Below are 25953 nucleotides of genomic sequence, written 5' to 3' on the forward strand. Positions count from 1 at the left end.
CAAGTTTCAAAACATTCAAATCGTCATTCAATATGACGATGCAAAACTGGTACGCGTCGGTACGTACGGCTCTGCTCCGTGCTTTATTCAATTAGTGTAGTGTGCAGGGTTGCCACGTTTTAATCTATATTTTTTCAGATGAACAATATGTAAATTTATAAACATTTTATTCAATTTCTATCTACTTGTTAAAGATGACCTGACAACTGGCTTCTTATTCTTCCTTCCGAATCATCCTTCTCGTCATTTTCACCCTGTGGAATAAATACCAACGTATCGGCTAGAGTGTAGCCATATTTACAGATTTTTATAACTTTATGCTGAGAAATTTTTTTTAAAATTATTTTGATTTAAATTTTTAGACTCGATTTTTGATTTGAAATAAACATGAAAAATGTTTTGGTGAATGCATTTTTTGTATGATATATTAACGCTTAAAAACAATTGAGCTTTGATGACAAAACACGAAATATCTCATGTAGAACGCAAAATCAAATCCATTGTTGACATATTACCGGATCTTTTGGAAACCGGAAAAAGTCAAGCTTGGATAGAAATGCTACAAAGCATCGAGATTGGAATCGGAGCAAAACCATCAAGAAAATTGTCCTCTTTATCCAAGATAAAATTTAAAATTCACACTCTACAGTTAGGTAAAAGCTTCACTTTAGAAATTCTTATTTTTACTTTTCAAGAGGTTCGCAGGTTTTCTCTCGAAAAACGATCGCAGTAGCCGTGTGCGTCGTTTTGATAATCAATTTTATTTCTCATATAAATAAGGTCTTTATTATTATGATTCTGTGTTAAGTGGAAGTTTATTTTAACTTCTTTTTCATGTGGGGACGTGACACTCAATTTGCGATACTGGCAAATGAAGTCTATTCACCAACCAAACTATAAAGACGTTATTAAATTGAATGGCATGGAATTGACACGATCTGATCAAGAAAAAAACTTAGTTTTAACGTATGATAAAAATTCACTTTCAAGGATCACATTGAAGAAATCCAGGCAAAGTGTAATAAATTTATTAAATGTTTTTATTCTCTTACAAACAAAAATTCTAAGCTCTGTCTTAAGAACAAATTTTTAATTTATAAACTAATTTTCAGAGCCACCATGCTTTATTCAGTATTAATTTGGTCAAGTTGTTGTTCCACTGAAAAAAAAACACTTCAAAGGATTCAGAATAAAATTCTGAAAATAATTTTTAAGCGTCCTCCATTGTTTAGGCAAATGAGTTATAAAGACTCACAAATACAGAACTATTGTAGTGTAATATCACATAATATTATAAGCTAATTTCGGCAAATGTCAGTGAAATCTTCAATTGAAACGATTCGCTCTCTGAATTAGTTAGTAAGTTAGAAAATAAGTTTTATTTTCTCCATTACACTTTACAAGTATGTTCACAACTTTCTCTACAAAATGCATGTGATGATGATGTGATGAAATTCAACTTTTCATTCTTGGTTCCATCTTATTCTAAGAAAAGTGTTAGAGAGAGGGATTGTCGATAGAGCCGTAATAATCGAAAGAGATGGGAAGAGAGAGTAAACAAAGAGAAACTGTCATTTGCATTTAGGACCTCTTGCTTATAAAAATAATTGATACTCTTCTATGTACATAAATGCAACAGTATAATACTAATTTGGAACTAAATCTAATTTAAATAGTTTTCCCGAAAAACGAAATAATTCTTTTAATAAACTAATTGCACAGAAAATATTTACTAATTCCATCATATTTTTGTGCCCTTGAATGTTGGCGCCCGAGGCGGTCGCCTAGCCCTCACTACAGCTCTGACATCTATTAGACCCCTAAATCACCATTAGAGCAAATTCAGCAGCTAGAAGTTCTTTATGGAAGATCTATAATAGAACAGAAACTGGAACAAACGTATCCCCAGCAAGCCGTTCTAGTTTTATTTATTCGACCAGTTTTTATGTCAAATTTAAAACTGGTCTACGATGCCGTTCTATTTTTTGTATGTTTGAAACACGAGTAAAACACTGCAAATGAGAGCCTCTCTTTGTTTACTTTCTCTTTTGATTATTACGGAGCTATTATTGCAAATTCTCTAAAGTTTCCAATATAAATCGAAAGCTTGTAGTTTGACCTTGAAAGTTTTGCGATGAGTAAAGCATCAAATATAAAATCAGTTCGGTAAATCGTGAAAGAAAAAGTAAATAAAGAGAAACTGTCATTTGCAGTTAGGCCCTTTTGTCGTGGGACGGTCGAACTAATGGAAGTATGATCAAAGTAGGTATAAAATTGTACTAAATGTGCATTGAAGGCGATAGTTGCTCAGGAGGGACCAAATTTTTAAATGACGAATACTTTCCTCTAGTTGAATATGAAGTAACTGTTAAATTTTTTACTAAGAATATCTGTAGAGATGTTCAGGTATGCAATTAACCCGAACTCGACGCGTACCGAATCGAAAATGAAAAAAAAAAACCTTTATCCATACCCGTCCCGAAATGGAAATAATTTTTCTTTCAAACTCGAGCCCGACTTCTACCCGATCAAAAGTAAAAATATTTAACCTTAACCGACCCGAGCTAAAAAAATTCGGTTTTGAATACCCGAAACCCGACCAAATTGTTGAACTTGAATTCGACCTGTACCTGTATAAAATTAAAAATAAAAATCGTTACCCGTATCCGACCCGAAATCGGTAAACATTTTTGGCATTAAAAATGCCTTACTCTTCACTATATGGGGCCGGGTGTCTATTAAAAGTTTCAAAAATAGTCGCGTAACCTTTTTGTGTCATAATTTTGAACGTTAATAACTCGGTCATTTGTTGATGGATTGTTTTAATTCAACAACCAATCGATTCGGAAACTTTTAACTTAAACATGTATGACGACGTCGTTTCAGTATTTCAATAGCATACTATTGAAAAAATGGTTGGAATCGACCTATGTTTTCATCCACCAATCCCTGTTGTACAAAATGACGTCAACTTCTTGTTCGGCATAGGAGGCTTTGCGTCATGCATAAAAAACACCGCATCGTTATGCGTAGTATGAAGAGAAATCTATAAATATAGGCTGCACAATATTTCTTTGCCTAGTTGATGTTTGACTGTGAATGAAACAAGTCGCTCGTCCAGTGAGCTGATGACTGGATTGTATATGCGTTCACTTGCTGGATTGTCGATATTGCATTATGCGTTAGTGAAATTTCCTGTTGTCTGCGCAACACCGTGTTCGCTTGAGTATCTTATATATCATCTAGCTATTGAGGAACCGAATCAGCGTGGTTACCGATTCTTTTGAAATATCCCATGTATTTAGCAAATTTTTGGTCGATTTTGTCATTAAAAATGCCTTACACTTCGCTTCCCAAGGCTGGGTGTCAATTTAAAACATGCAAAACTAATCGCGTAACATTTTTCTGTCATAATTTTGAACGCTTATAACTCAGTCATTTGTTGATGGATTTATATAATTCAACAACCAATCGATTCGGAAACAATTAACTTAAACTTATGAGATAACGTTATTTGAATATTTCAGTTGCATACTATTGAAAAATTGGTTTGAATTGATAATTTTATTTTGGTTATCTGGTAACTATCAGGCCAATTTAGAATTATCGGCGATAGATTTTTTGCCGATCTAATTTGCAGCGCTTGTTCCTCGATGATTTGTTGAAGGATTTTCCTAATTTAAATGATTCCAAAGCTTCAATATTGTACGCTTAAAAATGTTTTAATTTGTCAACGGATCGGTTTGCATACTTAAATCTCCATTCCCATACGAACAAAACGTGACAATGTGACTGAACAAGTTGTTGTCCCACCAGGAATTTTGTTGCGTATCCATTCCGTATGAATATTTTATGTGGACTGTCTCATATGTTTTCTTCCTCGTATTGTTGTCATATTATTTACCGACACTTTCCGAAGATTATCGACGATTTTGAAAAAGGATTAATAAAACTACACTATTACTGACTTTACTGGTACAACATTTTTCATTAAAATAAATAAAATCTTCTCTTGGATCGATTAATTGTTTATAAAATTAATAAGTTTGTACGTTTCTCGAAAATTATTATAAAAAAAAAATAGTTTTATTTGTTCAGGTTTAAATGTTTAGGTTGTTTGTATCTAAAATTGTGCTTTCGAGTAACTTTGAATTCATCATAATTGACTTCTAGTTATAGAACGTTATTCAAAAACTTAACAGTGTAAAAATTTGTGCAAAGGGATCAAAATTGAATAGAATCAATTATCAAGAAAGAATCTAATTATCAATTTTATCATTCGCTAACAATCTCAGCGCTTGAACTAGAGCAAGTTTGTAATTAGTCAATTGAATATGTTTTTAGTTTAGTGTATCATCATCATTGTCATCTTTATTTTTGTATTAATTATGAAGACCCTAGAAACGTTTCATTTTTAATGTTATTGTGCTCGGTCGTGTCTTGAATACAACCCTCTAATTTTTTTTTTCTGAACCTGAACCCGATCGAACACGGAGTTATACTGGGCAGCTTAAATATCTCATAAACTTGCCAATATGTCGATCCATGGATTGGCTTTATAAACGTGTTTTCATGTGACAGACAGAAGTCAGTTAGCTGGAGGTTGAGACGTCAGTCTCACGAAAGGTTGATATTGAGGTATCTCGAGATTTGACATCCCATTGTATTCGTTCATAATATTTGTGTGAAACTTTATAGTCTTGTTTTGTTCCGTAACGAGTTCGGTTTAACCCCGCGGTTCCAGAAATATTGGATTTTTGGTTGGTCACTTCTGCGCGACTTTATACGAAAGCTAATGCATATTTCTCCAATTCACAAATTTGGAATTGTAGCTAGGGGTTGAATCTACACAATGGTAGAGATAACATAGGTAAAAACCTAGTTGTAATGGATGTTTTTATCAATTTTCAAAAAGCACCCGGTTTAGACCCGGTCTCCCCTATATTATAAAATCTCTTCTTCAGGTATTTAAGTCAATTATAAAATGGATAATTTCCAACAAACGACTTTATAACCAAAACTTTTTGAATGCTCTGAACCCTCCCCCCCTTCCCTTCCCCCCTGGCTACGCGCCTGCTTAGATTCGATCTTATGTGAAAACAAAAAATGACCTTTCGTTAAATGTTCCATTCCAATCGATCGATGGTATAATTCACGAGAGGATAAACAAAACTGGGGTCGAGTTATGAAATTTGAAGCAATTGGTTTCCTTTTTCGTATGAGCGCTTATACGAAAAAGTCTAATGCTACCACGGGTTCTGGATTAAAACATCGATGGCCACATCTCTGTTGGTGGAAAATAAATTGAGTAGGAACAGGTAGGACAGAGTTCTAGATTTAAATTTTCGTTTTTCGACAATGTCGAAGTAAATTCCAACCAATGATTTATTGCATAAATTAAAACCCCCTCACGGTGATGGTCTTCGAACGATGTTGGTCCGTTCGTTTCCTGTATCACCCACCGTCGGAACTATGTATGCCACTCGCTCCATCATGAGCGTTCTGTGGTGGTGAGCCATTTTTCGGAACATTTTAACGAAATGCAATTGGAACGAGATGCCCGACACGAACACCAGATTGAGTACGAATGAGGAGGTGCCTATTAGTCGAATATGTTAGTTGATGAACAAAAAGTTTGCCGTTCTGCAAAGTGGACGACCATCCGCCGTGTGGTCGTACAACACGGCAAACAGCTCATACGTATGCAGATCCGACCGAAATTGTTGACTAATGATGACGGTTTGCGTGCTTCCCGCAATTTTGTAGTTTCGGTTGTGCGAGACATGATTCGAGTAATGAGATGTAAGTTGAGCTCGATTAGATTTAGGACTATCATTGATAATATACTTAACTTGACATCACTGGTGGTTGCCAGTCTGCCGTCAGAAAGCAGGCGCTCGAATAATGTATGAGATGAAAAATAATGCGTAACATTCCTCGAGATACAATATCGAGCATTCCTTCTACAGTAAAGTGTCATGCCGTACGTTCTGCAATGTGTTATTTCCTTCTGTTGCCCTCCTTTCTTCTCTGATAGCACATGCTGATATTGCGACTGCCAGTGAGCGTGGTCGTATAGTCAAAAATTTGAATCGCAGATGTACATTCCTACGGCACGCAATTATGTTTTGCCAAACTTCACAAGAACTAAATTCATTTGTTGAAAGCAGCTACAAAAAAAAACTACGGAAATTTCCAACCCTAAATAAAGCTGTAATCGTCGTACGAAAATAATTTGGAAGAGTTTATCAAACCACACAGTTGAATCGTTAGCATCACTCGTACACTAGAGAAAATAAGCGTTGGTATTTATGTCGAATTACAGTGTCTGGTTAAGAATCCCGAAAAACGAAAGAGATTGGCAAGAATATACCCTAGGTGTGATTTCTTCGTAAAAGTTGAAAGAATAGAAATTAATTTATTTGTCATTTGGTGTCGCTTAGCACTAATTTGTTTGTGTGAAAACATTTTGCAAATGTATTCAACTCAACTTGAAAAAGATTGTGTTCGTTCATTGGAATACAGAGCTTGAAGCCATCATCACCATCATATTTTATAATATTTCCGTAAATAGTTAAGATTATTCAGATTAAGTGAAAATATAAATGATCTCAAATGATTTCCATGAGGGATTCAAGAGCTACCAGCAAATGGAGAAGTAGTTCAGTATTTCCATGATTACTTAGATATGAATGTTTGCAATCCAGTACAGTGTCACTAATGGCGAAAGAATAATACACTGCTAAAAATTAAAAATTATTTTTAAAAATTGTTTCTCTACCATTTGTAAACCATTTCGCGCTTAATTTTAACTTTTGGTTAGAAACTGACACTCGAGCGGTTAATTTAATGTTGTCAAAAATAACCCTGCTCGAGAGCATGGTTATTTTCCGACACTGAAAAAAATCTTGAAATTATTTCCAGTGGAAAATAAACCCAAATAACTTTCCGTCCGTCAAATTCTGAAATGTGCCGCAGTTTTAGTTAAATTTAACTACTCGACACAAAATAACCACTCAAATGTCAGATTTTAACCAAAAGTTAAAATTAACCGCGAAATGGTTCACGAGCCTGGGAAACCAAATATGCTCTAGTCACATACCCAGAGGAGAGGCCCGAGGGGCCCTAGTCCTTCCGAAACCAGAAAGAGAAACGAAAAAAAAAAAACAGTTTGAGAAATATTATGAGACTGTTGATCCATGTATATTACACAGTGCGATAAAGGTTTTGAAAGTTACGTGATGGTCAAAACTCCACTTTCGATAAAGCACCCAGCGTCAGGCCCTACGCAATAGAACAAAGTCAAAACAACATAAAATGGAGGATGAAACCGGAGTAAAATAAATGAAAATAATAATTAACACATAAAATAGCTTAGTTTTGGAAGCTTTATTCGATACGAAGTTTTTTGAGGCCTATCTGAATCAATGTCTGAGTGAAGGTACTATGAAATTTTTTTTTGTTTCGATTATAGAAGTTTTAACCTTAAGGTCATTCGACTCTTCGAGCTAGAAAAACTTTCTGACCCTATGTGCGGTGTTGGGAACCGAACCCAGGCGGGTTGCGTGAAAAGCATTGACTTACCCATTACGCTATACCCTTCACCAATATGGAAAAATGTTCCATTTGACGATGCGTTCCACTCGAAATTATCTGAGATGGGAAGCGTTACATTAAGTTAAAAAAGTTAGAAAGTATTGAAAACGATAATTTTCTTAAATTGAGGGTTACAAATCATATGAATTATTTTGTGGAAATTATGAATGTTATAAACCGTAATAAAGGTTAGATTCTTGCGGTAAACGAATACAATGCATTACTTTTAAGGAAGTTATAGGTGTTACGAAGCGTTACGAAGCGTTTTTCTGTAAGTTCTAGGCGTTACGCAGCGTTACATGCGTTCCTTTTTTTGTAACATGTGTTACTTTTTGTACGTTATAGGTGTTACGAAGCGTTTATCTGTAAGTTCTAGGCGTTACGCAGCGTTACATGCATTCATTTTAGATACGTTATTTTTTTGCAAGTTATAGGCGTTACGAAACGTTAAATGCGTCAGTTTTTTGTAAGCTATAGGCGTTACGAAGCGTTACTTTTTGTAAGTTATAGGCGTTACGAAGGGTTACATGCGTTACTTTGTTGTACGTTATAGATGTTACGACGTGTTACATGCGTTACTTTTGTGTAAGTTGTAGGCGTTACGAAGCGTTACTTTTTGTAAGTTATAGGCTTTACGAAGCGTTACATGCACCACTTTTTGAAAGTTATAGGAGTCACAAAGCGTTACATGCGTTACTTTTTTGTAAGTTATAGGTTTTACAAAGCGTTACATGCGTTATTTTTTTGAAAGTTATAGGAGTTACGAAGCGTTACATGCGTTATTTTTTTGTAAGTTATAGGCGTTAAGAAGCGTTAAATGCGTTACTTGTTTGTGTGTTATAGGCGTTACGAAGTGTTACATGCGTTACTTTTTGGTAAGTTATAGGCGTTACGAAGCGTTACTTTTTGTAAGTCATAGGCGTTACGAAAGGTTACTTTTTGTAAGTTATAGGCATTACGAAGGGTTACATGTGTTGCTTTTTTGTACGTTATAGATGTTACAACGTGTTACATTCGTTACTTTTCTCTAATTTATAGGCCTTACGAAGCGTTACTTTTTGTAAGTTATAGGCGTTACGAAGCGTTACATGCACTACTTTACGAAAGTTATAGGCATTAAAAAGCGTTACATGCGTTATTTTTTGTAAGTCATAGGAGCTACGACGTGTTACATGCGTTACTATTTTGTAATTCGTAGGCGTTACTATGAGTTAAATGCATTATTTTTTTGTAAGTTATAGGTGTTGCGAAGCGTTACTTTTTGTAAGTTATAGGCGTTACGAAGGGTTACATGCGTTACTTTTTGTACGTTATAAATGTTACGACGTGTTACATGCGTTACTTTTTTGTAAGTTATAGGAGTTACGACGTGTTACATGCTTTTTTTTGTATGTTATAGGTGTTACGAAGCGTTACATGTGTTGCTTTTTTGTACGTTATAGATGTTACGAAGTGTTACATGCGTTACTTTTTGGTAAGTTATAGGCATTACGAAGCGTTACTTTTTGTAAGTTATGGCGTTACGAAGCGTAACTTTTTTTAAGTCATAGGCGTTACGAAAGGTTACTTTTTGTAAGTTATAGGCGTTACGAAAGATTACTTTTTGTAAGTTATAGGCTTTACAAATCGTTACATGCACTAGTTTTTTGAAAGTTGTAAGCGTTACAATGCGTTACATGCGTTATTTTTTTTTAAAGTTATAGGAGTGACGACGTGTTACATGCGTTAATTTTTTTGTAAGTTATAGGCGTTGAGAAGCGTTACATGCGTTTCTTGTTTGTGTGTTATAGACGTTACTATGAGTTAAATGCATTACTTTTTTGTAAGTTATAGGCGTTACGAAAGGTTACTTTTTGTAAGTTATAGGCGTTACGAAGGGTTACATGCGTTACTTTTTTGTACGTTATAGATGTTACGACGTGTTACATGCGTTACTTTTTTGTATGTTTTAGGTGTTACGACGTGTTACATGCGTTAATTTTTTGTAAGTTATAGGCATTGAGAAGCGTTACATGCGTTACTTGTTTGTGTGTTATAGGCGTTACTATGAGTTAAATGCATTACTTTTTTGTAAGTTATAGGCGTTACGAAAGGTTACTTTTTGTAAGTTATAGGCGTTACTTTTTTGTACGTTATAGATGCTACGACGTGTTACATGCGATACTTTTTTGTAAGTTATAGGCGTTTAGATGCGTTACATGCGTTACTTGTTTGTGTGTTATAGGCGTTACGAAGTGTTACATGCGTTACTTTGTCGTGAATCATAGGCGCTACGAAGCGTTACACGCGTTACTTTAGTTATTTATTGGTGTTACGGAGCGTTAGGAAACGCTTTTTTTGTTGTAAGTTATAGATATAACGAAGCGTTAAATGTGTTACGAACCGTTACAAGCGTACTCGTTTGTAAGTTACAAACGTTACGACACGTGACATGCGTTACTTATTAATAAGTTTTAGACTTTTCGAAGCTTTTCTTTTTGTAAATTTCAGGTGTTACGAAGCGTTACTTTTTGTAAGGTATTACAGAATGCTACATGCGTTAGTTTTCTATTAGTCGTAGGCGTTACGCGCATTACTCTTTTGTGAATTACAGACGTTACGAAGTGTTACATTCGTTACTCTTTTGCAAGTTACAGGTGTTACGAAGCGTTACATTAGTTGCTTTTAATAAGTTTTAGGCGTTACGATACATTACATGCGTAACTTTTTTGTTAATTTTAGGTGTTACAAAATGTACCTTTTGCAAGTTTTGTGTGTTACGAAGCGTTAGATGTATTACGTTTTGTAAGTTATAGGTGTTAAAAAGCGTTAAAAAAGGTGTTAAAAAGAGTTTTAGCGTCCCAATTTTAACATATTGAAGAGTCACTGATTTGCGAATTCTACTGGAAATGTCAAAATAAAATGATTATAAATGATCCTACAACGACATGGAATACACTGATCAAAATTAGCACGATGACATCGAAACGAAAACTTGTATCTAATTTCGAAGGAAAATGAGTATGAATTTTATTTAAGTGAATTGTTTTTTTTTCTATCCATGAAGGAATTATCAGTTTTTTCTTGATATGAGAGTATTCAGTAAATTGAAATATTATTTCTCAAGATTCAACATGAGTGAAACATGATAATCGATGTTTTGACGTAGGACTACGTCTTTGTTTTTGAATATTTACAGGCATTGTTGAATATGACATACGGTGAAAATAAGTTGTTGAAACTAGATAAACTTCGATAAACCATTCAGCCTCGTATTTACCTGTCGTTATTCACAAATTCCAAATATATCGCCTTCTGTTTAGCACTTGGAATTTAACTACAACGTAGTGTGAAGACATTTTAAGTAACGCAGTCCTCGCTACTTAAATCCGATGAAATGATAACACAAGCCATTCATTCTTAACTAATGAAGCTTCTGTTTGATCAAATCACCATTCGCTCCATCATACGGAATTGTTGATTAAAAAATCATGTAATCCCAGTTCTCTTCCATTCACCATGAATCAAGTAGAGGAAAAGAGAGAAGGAGATCCCAAAAAGCACACATACACCATTCCTGTCATATCGCATTAAATGCCATGATGTGGATTAGAATGGAATGACTGAATCTTAATTGACGAACGGAACGACATTCCACATCAGGCTGGGCTCGGTTCGGACCATCCCGAGAAGCATTCCTTTCCAGTCCGATTACCGAACACAACCACCGCAGAACCCGGGATTATACTTTGCAGCAAATCAAGCTTGTGCAGAGACTATTGACTGATTGCATCATACAGCAATCGGAAGATGGTTGATTAAAACAATCGCATTCCGACTATCAGATTAAATCAGCTCTGAAATGCTTCGAAGGACCACCGGTATAATAAGTAACCAGCATTTCGTCTCGATATTTTCGATATGTGTAGCAAAACTTACCGGCTTAGGATACCTGGCAATCGGAGTTCGGCTCGAAGGGTGGACATCAGTAGGTGTGCTGGAAGCTGTGCCGCTCTGGTTCCTCCCGTGACAACCCACCCGGGCACACTTTACGGATCCGACCGATACAGGAACGAAGGAAAATTGGCAAACGCTTTCATCCCGGACATCGTTCGCAACCGGGATCGGATACATAAATGATAATGATGTTTGAGGTTGTGCGGATTCTCTCTCTGCGGCAAAATAACTTGTACGGTACAAGTATCGAATGAAATATGTAGCTGGGTTTTGTATTTCGTCCTCCAGAAACCGGTGGCGATGTATTGCCTCCTAGTGGTGACTTCCACCTACCAACGCTCTGAGTTAAGCGGATTTCGCCTAGGGAGATAGGAAAGGTAACAACGAACGAGCAGAGCCAGAGGTTCTAGGATATAAATCAGCTTTACCGAGCGAAGCCGATCCGTACCGGTTCCAGATATTTTATAATGCAGCAATCCGATTGATCAGCCGGAAATGAGCACAAATTCACGTGCCTTGCTGTTTGACTTTGGTGGCACAATTGCAGATCAGAGAATATTCAAAATTAAATTCAATCAATTGTTTGCCACGATTGTTAGTTTAAATGTGTCTAGCGGTGTTTTTGTTTCGGATGAAGAAAGTGCAATATAATGTTGTTTAATTGTTTTTATCTTTTTGCCTTTCTCATATAGAAAGGCAATGCAATCCGAATGTCATACACCATTAGACTCAGCTCGACGAACTGAGCAAATGTCGGTGTGTGTATGTGACAAAAATGTGCACTCGATTTTCTCAGAGACCACATAACCGATTTTCTTCAATTAAGATTCAAATTAAAGGCCTTATAGTACCATAAGTTGCTATTGAGTTTCATCTGGATCCGACTTCCGGTTAGGGAATTACAGACTATAAGGTGTAAAAATTTAATTTTCGGTGATGTGTTTTTATGCATGACACGGAAAAATTCAATCAAGTACATTCAAATAGCCGTATAGTTCTTGAATTGGACAGATTTAGTTAGTTGATACCCAGATACAATGTTTTTGGGTTAACCGGATCTCGTTCCAGATTCCGGAAGTATCGAAAAAAGTGATCGTGTACTCCAAACCGGTCTCTTAGCCTATTGTTGAATATTATTCAGATCGAACTCTCGGCTCGGGAGTAACAGGGTAAAATGTATGAATGAAAATGTGCACTCGAATTTCTAGGGGACCGGTCAACCGATTTTGCCGTGAATTATCATTACAGTGTGTTAAAAATTTTATACCATCACTTAAATAGGGTGAAACAAGCACTTGAAAAATTTTCTAAACTGGCCTCAAAACCACTCCATTCGATAGTCATGAGTCCCGGTTTCCATTTCCGGAGGCGCCGGAAATAGTGGTCATATTTTCCCAATGAAGTTCACTCACTTTTCCCACTGATGGTTTGACCGATTTTCACAAACTTAGATTCAAATGAAAGATCATGTGGTCCCATACGGAATTTCTGAATTTCATCCAGATCCGACTTTTGGTTCCGGAATTATATGGTAAAGCGTGTTTAAAATTTTGAAGCAGTTGACAATTTTAACTTATCTGCACTATTGAAATCGTTCGAAATGTGTGATACCATAATGAGTGCTTTCATAGGTAACGTATATTATGAACTATGTATGTACAGGGAACTTATATTTCTGTATAAAATGTTCAAAACGACGTATGTAACAATGAGAGATTCTATTTGTTTACTTTCTCTTTCGATTATTGCGAAATATTCTTGCTTTTTTCGGTAATTTCTCCAGAGCAGATTAAAAGATGATAGCTTTAGTTATTATTATCGGTAAATAATTGGAGAGAAGGATTGCTAAGAGTGCCGTAATAATCAAAAGAGAAAGTAAACAAAGAGAATCTCTCATTGTTACATACGTCGTTTTGAACATTTTATACAGATTTGTAATCATTTCAGGGAACGGTTTCACAGTAGAGTTATTGAAAATTATCAAGTGAAAGGTAGTACAGGAGTTAATACCGCATCCGTACTTAGCTGAGCGCATTAAATGCATATGATAATAAATATAAAATGAATTCAAAATGTTTCATTCATTATATCAAGTACTTATATTTTATTAAATAAAAATGCTTATTTTTTAAAAACAACGGTCATTATATTGAGAATATTCAGTTGAAAATTCGTTTCAAATAACAATTTAATGAATTTAAAATTATTCATCATTGAATTTACACACAATCGCACGAAAGCTTGATTGTAAAAACAAAACGTATTTGTTTTGAATCAAATAACAATTGTTTTTGATTCCAAGTGAAACGAAATCCAGATTATAATAAAATAATTTTCGAAATCGAAAAAAAAATTTGATGCCAAAAGGCTTAGAATTGCATGAAACGTTAGTGTCATCTCGAACATTTTTTTTCGATCTACTTAAACTTTTGAGCACTAGCGCTTTACGAAAGTAGAGATGATCCCAAAATATTGGCACCCTTATATATAAGAGCAGTAAAAATCAACGTATTTTGTCGGTTACGTCACTTATATAATCATATCTCCGGAACTAAAAGTCACAGCCATTTAATCTTTGAACTTGATCAATGGCCCGACAGTAGCTTTCAAACGAGCCAAAGTTTGTTAAAGTCGGTTCAGCATTCTCTGAGAAAATTGAGCACGTTCAAATATCTTTGAAAAGGGCACACACACAGACATTTTCCGATCTCGTCGAACTGAGTCGAATGGCATATAACACTATGGGTCTCCGAGGCTCCGTTTAAAAGTCGGTTTTTCCAGCAATTCTAATACCCGTCTATAGAAAAAGGCAAAAATCGATTTTAAAAATTTAAAGTCGTTTTGCAAATAAAACCCATGTTTTATTTCGATGAAATTTTGTTACATAGCAGGTTCCCTACCTACAGTCAAAAATTCAAATTGGGCACTTTTGAGGAAAACAAGTTGTTTGAAAAAAAATTTCCTTGACCAAACTGATTTTTTGTCAGTGTAATTTTATCGAAAACTAAACCAATGAAACGCATTATCATCTCAGAATTCTCTTGTTGCAAAATTTCATCCAAATAGAATGTTTTTTTTTGCAAATCGACTTTAAATTCTCACGATCGTTTTTTTTTCAGTGTCGGAGTCGGTTAAGATAGGATTTTTTGAAATATTTTTATTCAAAAACTTGACTAATTTTGTAAAAATCACTCATGCAACACTTTTTTGTAGGATTTGTCAGATTTCGACTACAGCCATTTGAAAGGAATTGGTTGAAAAGTTTCGCGTTTTTCAAAGAGTATCATTTTTCATTTTTGAAAAGTGTTTTTTTGTGAAAAAGTCTTCATGTAAGGCAAGTTTCATAAGGGCTTTGCAAACATTTTACATGCGCATCCAACGAACTGTATGTAAAGCAGGCGCGTATACAGGGGGGTGTTTTAGGGGTTCAAACCCCCTCCGAAACTCAAAAAAGTATGATATTATGTAAACTCTTTTTTTCAAATAAGTAAAAAATAAAATGAATAATTTTCAACAAACGACTCCACAATGAAAAAATTTCAAATAATTATATAAAAAGTTCCATTTGTATGGAAATTGATCAACATGTTCTGAAACACCCCCCGAAATTTTTTTCTGGGTACGCGCCTGATGTAAAGGGTGATGTTTTTGCTGGTATCTTATTGTCAACACTGTTTTTAACAGATCACGCGTGAATCGTATCTTGTGTCGTTGTCAAACTTGATCAATTTGATCTATAATTAAATCATGAATTGACTTACAACGTCTATCATTTAGGCGCTGGCAAAGCTAGAGTAAGATCCACTTTTTTATCGAAGAATTGTGTTCAGCGACGAAGCTCATTTCTGGTTGAATGGATACGTCAACAAGCAAAATTACCACATCTGGAGTGAAGACCAGCCAGAAGCATTGCAAGAGCTACCAAGTCACTATTTGGTGTGGATTATGGGCCGGTGGCATCATCAAAGGCGACGATGGGCGGAACGTTACTGTGAATGGCGAGCGCTGCAGAGTTTTACCTTTTTTTATAAATTTAAAAAATAGGTATAGAATTCGCTCAAACTTTAGAAAAAAATTCTGAGGCTCGGAGGGCCGAATGTCATATTCCAATCGATTCAGCTCGACGAACTGAGCAAATTTCCGTGTGTGTGTGTGTGTGTGTGTGTGTGTGTGTGTGTGTGTGTGTGTGTGTGTGTGTGTGTGTGTGTGTGTGTGTGTGTGTGTGTGCGTGTGTGTGTGTGTTTGTGTGTGTCTGTATGTGTGTTGTCAACTAAGAGCTCGAGATCTCAGAGATGGCTGGACCGATTTTGATCAAACTAGTCGCAAATGAAAGGTCTCCCCGTCACCCAGAACGCTATTGGATGGTTTTGAGAATGGATGTTTACTTTTTGAGTTATACGAAGCTTTATGTCAAAATTTTTAGTTTTCTGACAGTATCTGTCACACTTGACCTTGAAAACAGCATATGTTTTCAGATCTAGATTCCGCAAGGTAATACCTATCCAACAAGCCATAGATTGTTAAAAACCGTCCATTTTTAACTGAGATATAAGATATAGAAGTTTTTGTGTTAGCGACATTTTCCCCCAATTCCAGCAGTAGAAGTTTTGAGCGCTGTCTGGAAAGAAATGCTTGGGAGCAACATAAAACACGATTTTTTATACTGTTACATACATTTGTTTCTAAGTACCCAAAAGACTGTGTACAGCATCCTTTTTCATGACAATTTGCCTTGGACCGATTTTAGCACGGTTCGTTTTTGGCAACATAATCGTTCGAATATGACATGTGTAAGCCAGATGATGGCAGAGTTTTCGAGTTGAAAGCATTTCCATAATTATATTGATTTATACTACATAGAGAAATAAATGCTGGAAGAACATAACAGCCATATACCATTCGAATCAGTTCGTTGAGATCAGCAAATGCGTGTGTGACAAATAATTTCACTAAATTTTTTTCGGAGATGGCTAAACCGTTTTCTGCAAACTCAGATTCATATGAAAAGTCGTATACTCCCGAACAAGGTTCCTGAATTATGTTTGGTTCCGATCTCTGGTTCCGGAACTACTGGATGATATGTGAAACGAAATTAAAACTGTGTAACCCATTTTTCTCGTAGATGGCTGAACCGATCTAAGCTTCAAATGAAATCTAAGAATCATCTAAGATTCAAATGAAAAGTTTTAAGATTCTATAAAACATCTTGTTTTTCAGTCAGATCCTACTTCCGGTTTCGGAGATACAAGGTGATTAGTATAAAAATGTCTATTTCACATAAATTAATCAGGTTTATCGGGTTAGAAGATTTTGATAGTCGATAAACTTATTTCATTCTTGGTTGGATTCAGTTTTCGTTTCGGAAGGCACCCAAAAATTTAATTCGCACTACCATTCCTCAAAGATGTCTACATTGATTTTCAAACATTTTGAAACAAATGTAAACTATACAGCTACTCAGGTGAATTTGTCTGACTTCCGCTACACCGAATTTCGTATTCCGGTCCCAGTATCGAATCGTTTCTCAAAGCTCAATCGTTTTCTAAAAAAAAAAAATTAGAGGGTTGTATTCAAGACACGACCGAGCACAATAACATTAAAAATGAAACGTTTCTAGGGTCTTCATAATTAATACAAAAATAAAGATGACAATGATGATGATACACTAAACTAAAAACATATTCAATTGACTAATTACAAACTTGCTCTAGTTCAAGCGCTGAGATTGTTAGCGAATGATAAAATTGATAATTAGATTCTTTCTTGATAATTGATTCTATTCAATTTTGATCCCTTTGCACAAATTTTTACACTGTTAAGTTTTTGAATAACGTTCTATAACTAGAAGTCAATTATGATGAATTCAAAGTTACTCGAAAGCACAATTTTAGATACAAACAACCTAAACATTTAAACCTGAACAAATAAAACTATTTTTTTTTGATAATAATTTTCGAGAAACGTACAAACTTATTAATTTTATAAACAATTAATCGATCCAAGAGAAGATTTTATTTATTTTAATGAAAAATGTTGTACCAGTAAAGTCAGTAATAGTGTAGTTTTATTAATCCTTTTTCAAAATCGTCGATAATCTTCGGAAAGTGTCGGTAAATAATATGACAACAATACGAGGAAGAAAACATATGAGACAGTCCACATAAAATATTCATACGGAATGGATACGCAACAAAATTCCTGGTGGGACAACAACTTGTTCAGTCACATTGTCACGTTTTGTTCGTATGGGAATGGAGATTTAAGTATGCAAACCGATCCGTTGACAAATTAAAACATTTTTAAGCGTACAATATTGAAGCTTTGGAATCATTTAAATTAGGAAAATCCTTCAACAAATCATCGAGGAACAAGCGCTGCAAATTAGATCGGCAAAAAATCTATCGCCGATAATTCTAAATTGGCCTGATAGTTACCAGATAACCAAAATAAAATTATCAATTCAAACCAATTTTTCAATAGTATGCAACTGAAATATTCAAATAACGTTATCTCATAAGTTTAAGTTAATTGTTTCCGAATCGATTGGTTGTTGAATTACATAAATCCATCAACAAATGACTGAGTTATAAGCGTTCAAAATTATGACAGAAAAATGTTACGCGATTAGTTTTGCATGTTTTAAATTGACACCCAGCCTTGGGAAGCGAAGTGTAAGGCATTTTTAATGACAAAATCGACCAAAAATTTGCTAAATACATGGGATATTTCAAAAGAATCGGTAACCACGCTGATTCGGTTCCTCAATAGCTAGATGATATATAAGATACTCAAGCGAACACGGTGTTGCGCAGACAACAGGAAATTTCACTAACGCATAATGCAATATCGACAATCCAGCAAGTGAACGCATATACAATCCAGTCATCAGCTCACTGGACGAGCGACTTGTTTCATTCACAGTCAAACATCAACTAGGCAAAGAAATATTGTGCAGCCTATATTTATAGATTTCTCTTCATACTACGCATAACGATGCGGTGTTTTTTATGCATGACGCAAAGCCTCCTATGCCGAACAAGAAGTTGACGTCATTTTGTACAACAGGGATTGGTGGATGAAAACATAGGTCGATTCCAACCATTTTTTCAATAGTATGCTATTGAAATACTGAAACGACGTCGTCATACATGTTTAAGTTAAAAGTTTCCGAATCGATTGGTTGTTGAATTAAAACAATCCATCAACAAATGACCGAGTTATTAACGTTCAAAATTATGACACAAAAAGGTTACGCGACTATTTTTGAAACTTTTAATAGACACCCGGCCCCATATAGTGAAGAGTAAGGCATTTTTAATGCCAAAAAAAAGCCAAATCGAATTTCAGAAACAAAAGTTCAAATTACAATAAAGAAACTAGTCCCATACAAAATAATTAATTTTATCCAATCCTGATTACGATTCTGGAATTACAGGGTGATGAATTTTTAAAATTCAAATCGATATAGAAGATGACAAACCCGAAAAGCTTGGAAGTTGGACTCAAAACTATTGCAATGTATTTGTTATATTGCCATACGAATCGGTTTGGGTTATGCTGGTTCCTGAATACCGGCTCTGGAAATACCTTAAATTACCCTAAACTCTAAAGTGGAAATTACTTCGACATATCATGGAATGTTTCATCGATTGTTACACTTTTAGATTCAAAATCGATCCGATTTGAAGTTTCGACATTACAGAGTAATGAGTGATTCAAATCTAAAATTGCCACTTAAAACGACGGACATTAGAATAATGTCATGAAAACTGAAACACCGAAGAATATTCATGCAAAAAACACATGCGGATTGATAAAAAAGGTATCATCTCACTGCTAGGTGGATTAAGCACTTTTTTTACCCAAAATGGAAGAACTGGACATGCCTGACATGTGGTTTCAACAAGACGATGTCACATCCCACACGGCACGCGACACAATGGCCAAATTGAGAACCGCCTTCGGTGAACAGTTTATCGGATGCCTAGATCATGTGATTTAACGGCTTTGAATTATTTCTTGTGAGGCTATGTTAAGTCTCATTTCTACAAGGATAAACCAGCAATGAAGCATTTATTCGTGAAATACCGGCCGATATGTTGGAAAGAGTGTGCCAAAATTGCACCTTGCGCATGGGCCATCTTAAGCGGAGCCTCGACCAACATTTGCATGAAATCATTTTCAAACAATAAATTATATTGATCGTTCAATCGATTCCAATTTAGATTTCATCATTTTTTTTTTTCAAAGACATATCCTATACCGCTTAAAAAAAATCACCCTTTAGTATGAAATATGAAACTGCATGCCGTTTTCTTACATATTTCTCTTCATCCCTACAAAGCCTTTCAAACGGAATCATCTTTTATCAGTTCATACTTGACACATCAAAAAACCAATAAATTTCAGCAAGATGGGTTCCGCGTTTACTAACATAAATACGAAGAATCTAAATCCTATCGAAATGCTGACAACCAAGCATGATGTTAATGTACCATCCCTATGTAAATCACATAATTCGGGCATCTAATTTGTCACGAGCTAGAAATCAAATCTGATGACCTACCGGATTGTCGACCACATAAAATCATGTCGACAATATGTCTCGTCCCACCCCCCTCCCTTCGGAATACCTACGTTTCGGTCACAGAGAACCATGAATGAACTAGAACTCCGTCCGGTAACACAGCTTGACTCGGACGGGCATCTGTTGCAGAGTCACTAATTATTGATTAATGCTAATTAAGTTCTCAAGTGCCGTAGAATGACCGTAGCGCAACGTGGTGGCATGCGACAACCACCGTGAATGGTCTCCGCTCATTATGCGACAAATGCCACCAATTATGACGTACGAACTTTATCGCTTCGCATGCGTTGGTGTTACGTGCGTGGATTGCCGGGCACGCCAACGCCAACAACATTGGTCAACCAGCAGCCGGATTCGGCAGCAGTAAAATGATCGATGCTGTTAGGAAGTTCTATGCTTTCTGCAATGTTCGTGTGAAAACCGGACATGTGACGACGAAACGCACCAAGTCTCTCTAACGCAAGTTACGGACTGCTCCATGAAGTAGGTGTAGGTCGCTCCAGGCCAGCGATTCCATTGAAACGAAAACATGACAAACTCACCACAGACGCGATGGGTCTGATTTAATTAATCAGAGCAACAACTGTAGGACCGACGTGTGAATTATTTAGTAGTGCTAGACAATAGTGACGTTTTGGTAGCGGGAGGAAATGAAAACAATGCCCGTTTATGGATGTGTGTCTGGAATAGCACATGAAGTTCATCTCATTATGCATGCGGGAAGGTCATCTATTATGCATTGATGCATTTTTAGCGTTCTGTTGGCTGGTATGTCTGGCCAGATCCATTCTTCAGTCTGTAAAGTAAATCGCATATCGATTATACACCTACGAGTATTTTCAAACAGACAACCAAGTTCTACATGCCAAGGCAGATTAATTTGCTCTCTTGTTTCCGAACATTTCCAAACATTGACCGATAAAACACTGCGCCGCAAGTGCGCTCCAGCTCCAGATTAGTCGGTTGTGTAGCCATTATCATACATTTTATCGCCGTTTGTGATTCGAATTGAGTTTCATATGCTATTTCCGGCTTTTCGTCTAATTTTATAGCAGCGAAACGGCGAATTACACTGCCAGTGTTGCGTTCAGTACGTACGTTCGTGTGCTGGCCAATGCTGGAGTCAGACTAGTCAGGATTAACCCTTTAAGTACACACGTTCACGAAAATCTTGGCTTCTTGCCACTTCCGATGCGGTTAACTGTAACATAAAGATTAAATGCTATCACAGTACCAATTCAGAAGTCCGAACCGCGAATTTATGGAGTCTCGGTTCTTGCATTAGCCCGCTATCGTACAACATTACTGCCATTGGTGCACATATTCGTGTACTGCTCTCTTGAAAGGGTTTATGTGCACCAAAACCCAACAACAGCACATGTGTATGCCGGAACGTATTCGTGCAGTCCTACCTACAATAAATGGTGCCGCCGTGTGCCACCCTCAAATGCGAGCGTCGTTTTGATTATTGCTGTGATTGATTAAACGAGAAACACTCACGCAATTTGTGCACAGATTGGATATCTTTTGTAGCTTGGCTACTGAAAGCTCCGGACAAGCCGGAGGCGGGTGTACGCAAACATGTTGCCAAGACCTAGCACTTGGCTAACGGGAGAAGTACTCGGAGATGGCTATGTTATGTAAAAATGAATCAAGGAAAAATTGGTGCTAGGCTGGTATGATCTTGTCTTGGTTTTCGTTGCTACTCACGTGACATGCTTGGTGCATGCTTATTAGAAATCAGCGCTAGTTACTATATTACGTTTATTGTTTATTGTAAGTTGTATTTATTTATGAGAACAAGAAGATTTTGGCAGAAACTTTTGTTTTTTTCCCATGTAAATTTGCATCGAAAAACTGTTTCGAAAATAATTCTTAAGTATTTTGGATGCCCTAAAAAGGAGCGTTTAGTTTGTTGGTGCTGATCACGACCATCCTGCACTCCATATTCGAGATCATCCAAATGCGAGATCATTTCGAATGCGAAAAGAAGCAGAATTTCGAACTAAAAGTGTCTGTGTGGTTCGACACTGATTATTACTCTGTGAAAGGGCTTTTCCTAACTGCGAACACTCAAATTTAAGAACGGAAAATCAGCAACCAAAATTTGTTTTCCCATATAATTATTTTTTCGCTTAAGAATTCAAAATCATTCGATACGCATTTTGTTATTTCAGTATGATACGTGGAATTTTCGAGAAATGATTTTTTGAAGTTCCTCATTCGCAAAAGAGAGCCATTTTTCAACTGCTTAATCTTGTAAAATCTAATAAATATACAAAAATTCGTCCAAGACCTGAAACGTGCGTCCTTTCTTTAACTTTCAAATAAGCGATTCCAAAAAACAACCTTCTTGTTTATTCAATGAAAACCTGTTTTAATCCACGTAGTGGTGTAATGTTGACCTTTCCGGAACCGGAACAACAAATTTAGGAATTCCATATGATACTCTGTAAGACTTTTCCTTTGAACATATAAGTTTGTGAACATCGATTTGGTCATCTTGAAGAAAAGTAAGTGAGATGCTTTTTGTATTTTTCAATCATTTTTTCCAATTCTTCCGAAACCGGATTCAGATGACAGGTATAGCCGAAGTTGGTTCGTTTGCCAGCAACAAATATGTCCTACAAATTGGAACAGTTTTGAACCTAGTTAAACCTAAACTTACTATATCATGTGCTATATTTCGATTAAACCAATTGAACGGAATCTAACAAACGAAGCGAACCAGCGTTTTTGTTACTTCTGTATATGTCAGTCAAGCTAAACAGCGTGAATTATTATTATTATTATTTTTATTATTATCATTATTATTGACATCACTACACCACCAGCACGGTATTACTGCACTACCGGCTGTAATAATTTCATATCTTTTTAAATAAATTTGAATTCATTGACATTCGTTTTTTCTTTCGGTCGCACTTATCATAGAATAGGTAAAATTTTCATCAACCGCAGCACCGTTTTTTATCAATATTACACACTAGTAGTAGACATCCGTAGCCGTTTCGATTTTTTCATAGCGTGTACGAAATAGTACAAAGCACGCATCGTTCGTTTTGTGTTTCCTTCTTATTTCGGTGTTGTTCATAAAGTCATTCTATATGGCGATTTGAAAACTTTGACACTCATCGCCCTATAACTGCGGAACCGGAAGTCGGATCCGGATGAAATTTAACAGTAGCTTTAAAGATAATAGGAGCTTTAATTTAAATCAAGATTTGTGAAAATTGGCTCATGCATCAATGAGAAATCGAAGTTCTGCCTATTTTTCCTATTCCGAAAGTCACCACTTTCGGTGCTTCCGGAATAGGCAAAGGGGGAACCAGTAGTGCCGAATTAAGCTTTTATGCCCACAATCTAACAAGCTTTGCAAAGTAAAAGAATTTATCAGACAGTTTTATGGGATTTGAACCTGTTTTTGACCATCGTTTGTGAAAAATACTAATGAAATTGGTAATTTTCCACTTATCACGCTTTAGTTCCGGAACCGGAAGTCGGATCCGAATAAAATGTTTTAGAAATTTTTAGAAAACTATCTTAGTTTGTGAAAATCGGTTGAACCGTTTCAGAGAAAAATGAGTGTACACTTTTCTCTGATTTTCACATATTACCATGTCACTCTGGAGCCGGAAATTGGATCCTAATTAAATTCAATAGCAGAGTATGTGACTATTAAACCTTTGATTTCAATTTTCGTTTGTAAAAATCGGGTCAGCCATCTCTGAAGAAAGTGAGTGCATATTTTTCCCATTTTTTAGTGCATATCATCCTATATCTCCGGAGCCGGAAGTCGGATCGGGATGAAATTCAATAGCAAGCAATGGGACCATGTTAAGTTTCATGAACATTAGAATACTTATTATATAAAAGTGGAAATAACTTGACAATTCATACTTCGTTCTCAGAAATTGTTTTACAGTGTCAGTATTGTGGATGACGCACTTTTCTCTCAAATTTTTTCGCCTTTATCACCTTTTGAACACCCCCTCTTCACCTTGAATGATTCCTGCGCACGAGCCTGGTCTGATATGAGCATTTGACTATGAGAAAGCTCTGTTCAGAGTATTTTTGAATCGATATGTGACAATGGATGAAACATGGATTCATCACTTCACTCCGGAAACAAAACCGATCGTCATCTGAGTGGACAGCAACTGGTGAAACCCGTCCAAAACGCCCGAGATCATTTTAGGATGTGCGTGGTGTAATATTAATCGACTATCTTGAGAAAGGAAATACCATTAACAATGAGTTATCGTATTTATAAAAAATACGCTCGCCGGTAAGAAAATTCGCACGAATGAGGAGGTTATCGCTGAAACTGAGGCCTATTTTGAGGCAAAAGATAAATCGTTCTCCAAAAGTGGTATGGAAATGTTAGAGCCACGCTGGAATGATTGCGTTGCTCTTGATGGAGGTTACGAGATGATGAATAAAGTTAATTTGGAACCAAAAAAAATCGTGTTCTCTTTGTTAGGCCTGAAACTTTTCAACCAGTATACCGCAAATGTATCTGGGCACGCACCTGCATATGACACTAGATGACAAGTGTTTCGCTGAATTCCAGTAAATGTTAACACACTGTTCGGTATCTCGGCAAACTGATTTGCTGATTTCGGTATATTTGTTTGTTTACTGACAAGCTCTGCACAATATTATGCTAAACTTCGGCAAAAGAACGTGCTTTACTTAGATATTAGCATATAACTTTAACGATTTTCGGAAAAGACCATGTTGATTACTGAACAATCAGTAAAATGTCGTGTTGCATTTTATTATGCCTAGCTGTATAATCGGTTTTGAGTGTGTATATGAAGAAGTATGGCTTCACCAATACTTGTGAGTTCATTTTTCCTGGCTTCTGTCTATCGTCACCTTGAGGTGAAATGTAGCGGAATTATTAAAAAAACCGATTTTCGAAAAACCAAAAACAATTAAGTTTTCGCAATTAAATTTATAACAACTAAGTATTCTTAGAATTTTTCTTTGCCGAGCCGTAATTAGTTTTTGAAATATATAAACGGTTATGATTTCGTTCCACGGGGATGATTCTAGAACTGAAACATAGTGTTTGAAGCAAAATTTCACAAAGTATCTGAAAAGGCAACTCAAAATTATAAAATTTTAAGACGTTCCGTCTTTGGCTCATCAGTGCATAGCAGTTCAAATTGAACTGCTTTATGCAAAACTCGGCAGTTCAATTTGAGCCACTAAGCAGACGTAAAGCAATGCCTTTACTGAAGTGCCGAACGAACGTTTATATTTTGAATTAAAATTAGGATTATTGATACCAGTACCTTCTTGCCTTTCTCATATAGAAAGGTTATGCAATCACTGTGAAAACCGAGAAACGCGGTCCGGAGGGCCGAGTGTCATGCATCATTCGACTTAGTTCGACGAGATCGGAAAATGTCTGTGTGTGTGTGGGTGGGTGGTTTGGTTTTGTGTGTGTGTGTGTCGGAGATGACTGAACCGATTATCACAAACTTAGATTCAAATGAAAGACCTTATAGCGCCATACAAAGCTCCGGAATTTTATTCGAATCCGACTTCCGGTTCCAGAATTACAGGGTGATTAGTGTTAATATTACTATTTCAAATTATTTCCTCACTTTGCTCAGAGATGGCGTGACCGATTTTACCATACTTAGATTCAAATGAAAGGTCTCATAGTCCAATAGGGGGGGGGGGGGGGTGTAAAATGTGTTAAAATTCGATACCCTCACTTAAAGCGGCGAACAAAAAAACCTAAAAAAAATTGAGACAGGCCAACCGGTAGCAATTATCAGTGGACAAATAAAATAAGCCGATTCTGGCTATCAGGATTC

The 25953-nt window shown here is 36.1% G+C and overlaps 1 protein-coding gene across 4 annotated transcripts in view; it reads right to left on the reverse strand.

Moving 5' to 3' along the window:
* The window catches only part of LOC131432499 (galactosylgalactosylxylosylprotein 3-beta-glucuronosyltransferase P), a 184041-nt gene that overhangs the window by 50845 nt on the left and 107243 nt on the right, over window positions 1–25953 (reverse strand). The window contains exon 1 of one of the 4 annotated variants that reach the window (XM_058598815.1): window positions 11515–11649. The exons of the other annotated variants lie outside the window; for them this stretch is intronic. The gene's annotated coding sequence lies outside the window, so the exon portion shown is untranslated. Of the gene's footprint in view, window positions 1–11514; window positions 11650–25953 lie in introns of those variants that run through there. 4 annotated transcript variants of the gene reach the window in all.

This window comes from Malaya genurostris, chromosome 2 (genome assembly GCF_030247185.1).
Source record: "Malaya genurostris strain Urasoe2022 chromosome 2, Malgen_1.1, whole genome shotgun sequence".
NCBI classification, from domain to species: domain Eukaryota; kingdom Metazoa; phylum Arthropoda; class Insecta; order Diptera; family Culicidae; genus Malaya; species Malaya genurostris.